Raw genomic sequence first — 4,681 nt, 5'->3', positions numbered from 1 at the left:
AGGTTACAGCCTTGGAAACCCTATGGGGCAGTTCACCTTTGTGCTGTAGGGTTGCTGTGAGTCTGAATTGACTCAACTGCAATGAGTTTATTCTTTTGGTTTTGTTTTTTTGGTGTTATTAATTGAGATCCTCCTGTTCAGAGAGGCATTTCAGAACATCACAAAGAAGGTGATAGTAATAGCCATATTTTTAAAAAAATGAGTCACCATGAGGTAACTGTCACATCAATAGGATGTGACAGGTCACATTTAAAAAATGGATTTTCAATTCAGATGACTTTTAATAATGAACATAGAGCTACCAGAATGAAGGAGGTATGGGGATTTTCGGGGAGAAGAACATACCTGGGGGTTCACATAACAGGTTTCCAGTTACTTTGGAACAATCATATTGAAGAGGAAATTGGTTTATGTGCAGATTCAAATAGGAGAATTAGAACCAGTGAAGAGATGCTAAAAAGAGAGAGATTTCTGCTAAATTAAAGTGACTGAGTAATTATACACATTTAAAATGGAAAACGGTTACGTGTGACTTAGAGAATCACTATCATTGTAAGGAGCCAATAACAAAATACAACTGATATTGTAAAAGTGATGACTTGCTGCGATGCCAGTTAACTGTGCATTGAATGTTGCTTTTACCTTCTCCAGCCTACATGCTAGCTACACCGAAGCAGAAAACCAAACAAAAATTTCAGAATTCCTCTTGCTGGGCATCTTGGAGGACTCCCTCTTTTTTGGACTCTTCCTGTCCATGTACCTGGTCACCGTGCTTGAGAACCTGCTTATCATTCTTGCCATCAGCTTTGACCCCCACCTCTACAACACAGATATTTCTTCCTCTCCGACTTGTTCTTTGTTGACATCTGTTTCATCACTACCAAGGACCCAAAATTGCTGGTGAACCCCCAGTCATAGGGCAAGGACATCTCCTATGTAAGATGCCTCGCTCAGGTGTGGTCCTTCATGATTTTTGCTGGACTGGACAATTTCCTCCTGACTATAATGACACTGGCTGGTTAGTGGCCATCTGTCACCTCTGCACTATACTATCATCATGAACTCCTGGCTCTGTGTCTTTTTGGTTCTGATGTCTTGTGCCATCATTTGCTGGGTCTCTCTGCTTCATATTCTACTGATTATGGCTGAACTTCTGTATAGGCACTGAAATTCTGCATTTCTTCTTTGAACTGGCTCAGATTATCAAGTTGGCCTGCTCTGATACCCACATCAATAACATCTTCTTGTATGTGGCAACTGCCCTGTTAGTTGTGTTTCTTCTCTCAGAAATGTTCTTCTCTTACTCTCAGGTTGTCTCCTTCTCCTTAATGAGGATGTCGTCTGCTGGGGGCAAGTATAAGGCATTTTCCACCTGTGGGTCTCACCTCTCCTTGATTCCCTTGTTCTATGGGACAAGCCTTGGGGCCTGCCTTAGTTCTTTGGTAACCCATTCTTCCCAGAGAGGCTATATTGCTTCAGTGATGTACACTGTAGTCACACCCATTCTGAACCCCTTCATTTACAGCCTGAGAAATAAGGATGTAAAGGGAGCCCTGGGAAGGCTCTTCTGTAGAGCAGCCTCTTGTCCATGATGGTCACTGGTCTCAGGTCTAACTGGGCCTTGTGGTCCTCAAAGCCAAATGTCATGAATTTAAATATTCTGATTTTTCTTTCTTCCCCAAAAGACATGCATCAACATCTTCCAACCTCAAAGCACCTATGACTTTGCTTTCTACTTGTTATCATACCATTTTTCCTTAACTCTTTCCTCAGTAATTCCTTTTGATTCTTCTTTCCTATGCTGTCCATAAATTTCTTTGGCCAGCTTTCTTACAGCCATTCTTGAAAACGCCAACCTTAGATTTGCAACATTTATCATGTCAAGTGCTGACATGGTTTCCTCAAAGGTTAATCTCGCAAGCATTGATGCTCTTCAACTTAATTTGATTATGTGTGTGCTTTTCCCTCTAAGAAATAAAATTAAAATCAGACAATAGTCATAACCAAGTGCTTACCACTTCTGAACTGTGCTCATTGCTTTACATATATGATTTCATTTAACCACTACAACATTTCTTTGAGATATATTCTCATTTCTCCCATTTTTCAGAGGAAGAGTCTGAGATTAAGATGGATTCCAACCTGGCAACCTATCATAGAGTTAATACTCCTAACTTTGGTATCCTACTTTTCATAACAATAATAATGTCAGTTTCAACTACAAGGGTGGGAATCTAGATTTGATAGATGGTGTTTTCAGATGGTTCATAGCAATATACTGCCTAGGATAATCTGAAATGTTGATCCATTCTTTGTGGTCCTTACTTGCTTCTTTTCTTCCTTCCTTTCTCCTTTCTCCCTTCTTCTTTACTTTCTCTCTTTCCTTATTTTATTTTACCTTTATGTCTTGTCATTGCAGTTTTAAGATATACTCTCCAAGGTCTGAAAGGATGTAGTAACAAGTACAATGAAATAAGAGTTGTTCCTTCACGTGGTTTAATTTTCTTGAACTCTCTGGAGATGTCATCAGGAATGGTAGTTACACATTTGTGAGATACATTCAGTACTTCATTTTTTGAGAAGAATATTGGTAGAATTAAAGCTGACCAGTGAAAGGTGGGTAGTAAATTCTGTCAGTGCTCCTCCCACATTCCTGGGATCCTCTCCCTATCTCTATTTTGCATGCCGGTCTGTCAATGAACAACACCAGCTGTAACCTACTTTGCACAATGCATGGTGAAAGAAGTGGCCAGGAATTACATATCGCCAGGGACAGCCTACACCGAGAGGTGTGGGATATACCACCTTACCTGGAATAATTCTAGGTGTGGGTTTTGCACATTTTCCAAAATTTCCCCACAGGATGAAAACTCTGCTCGCTCACTGTGGTAGCTGACTTAATGAAAGCTTTATTGGATGTATTTTTTACCTGTGTCACTTCTCCTTTCTCCCAACCACATCCTTTGCTCTTTCAAGTAAATTGCTTGCACTTGAATCCTTGTCTCAGTGTCAGTTTCTGGAGGAACCAAAACTAAGACAGTTGATAAAGACTGTGAGGGATATAAAGGTAGTCATGAAAAGAAGTAGAGACTTTGGGGCCAAAACAAAAGTAAAAAAAGAGGAAACAAACAATTTACTGAAGAATCATAATTTGTTAGTGAGAAAAGACTTGTTCGATATGGCTTCAATTCACTATGATTCCATTAAGTTTTATCAACTATGTATTTATTATCTACTATGTACAAATTTTATGTACAAATTGAGGAGGAGACCAGAGAGGAATACAAAACAAAACAAAACAAAAAAGGATTTCAATTCAGAGTGATAAGCATAATCACTTAGTAGAATCTGTAAATATTTACAACTCACCTTGAATAATTTCATGGACAACTTTCTGGAAATTTGTTTTTAACAACTTTATTGAGGTATAATTTGCATGCCATGAAATCAACCCATTGTTGCAATTCAAAGGTTTAAGTAAATTTATTTAGCTGTACAATTGTCTCCCCAGTACAGTTTTAGAAAGTCATGTACTACAAAGACAGAGACCATTTGGTCAGAGGAATCTTAAGTGGCTTTGAATACGTGACACCCATAATGACATAGGAGTTAGGCAGTGCTCCAGGTCCTGTCAAAAATCTTCCATAAAAATTTTATAAAGCAATATTTTAGATAGTTTTTCCTAGTCTCCTCCGCAACCTCTTGTCTATATATAGGAGAAAGGTAGATAAGAGTGCCCTGCTGTCTGTTCTTTTGTATTGAATGGTTTATTAAAACAACCCCAGGAGTTCTGGATTTATCCTGTAAGACTTGTAACCTGAAAAGTATTTATCATTGGGACTGTTTCTTAATAGTATTTGGAAAAAAATAGTGTATTTTTAAACATTTAGTTAAAGTAGGGAGAATATCTGTTCTACTGGTTTTATTTTCAGTCTCGTTCAATTTTAGGCATCCAGATTTACTCATACATACATTTTGTAGAAGGAAGGTTTAATGAGAATCTACAATGTTTTAGGTGCTGGGGAAAAAGTTGGGCAGAAAAAAATAGTTCCTGTCCTTAACTAGCTTATGTTTCAGTGTGGGAGAAAGAAAACAAACAAGTTAACCAATAAAAATATTTGAATTGCCTGTTAAAAAACCTGCTGCCATCGAGTTGATTCCGACTGATAGCAACCCTATAGGACAGAGTAGAACTGCCCCATAGAATTTCCAAGGAGCACCTCGTGGATTGAAACAGCTGTCCTTTTGGTTAGCAGCTGTAGCTCTTAACCACTAGCCATGAGGGTTTCCATTTGAACTGTAGAAAGTGCTAAAAAAAAAAAAAAAAAAAAAAAGTAGCACAAAATAATGGAGCAAGATTTATTTTAGATAATATTTTCAATACCATGATAAAATAATAGAAAATGGCTGGGATGTTTTAAATAATGTTTTTAATATTATTCCTCAACAGTCTTGACCAGAATTTCTCAACCACAGCGCTACTGACATTTTAGACTGGATAATTCGTTATTGTGGGGGACTGTCCTGTGCATTAGGATGTTTAACAGCATCCCTGGCCTCTACCCACTCTATGCCAGCACTCTGTTCCCCAAGTGTGACAACCAGAAATGTGTCCAGACATTACCAGTTGTCCCCTAGGATGCAAAATAGCCCTGGTTGAAAATCGCTGGCCCAAAAGCTG

General features: G+C 38.4%; 1 pseudogene; it reads left to right on the top strand.

Annotated features, from left to right (window-relative positions):
• The first annotated feature begins 607 nt into the window (after positions 1-607).
• On the top strand, positions 608-1,592 carry LOC126071125 (olfactory receptor 7D4-like; annotated as a pseudogene).
• Positions 1,593-4,681: the final 3,089 nt, after the last annotated feature.

The sequence above is a fragment of the Elephas maximus genome, chromosome 3 (assembly GCF_024166365.1).
Source record: "Elephas maximus indicus isolate mEleMax1 chromosome 3, mEleMax1 primary haplotype, whole genome shotgun sequence".
In the NCBI taxonomy this organism is placed as follows: domain Eukaryota; kingdom Metazoa; phylum Chordata; class Mammalia; order Proboscidea; family Elephantidae; genus Elephas; species Elephas maximus.
This window is presented reverse-complemented; position numbering and strand designations above follow the sequence as displayed.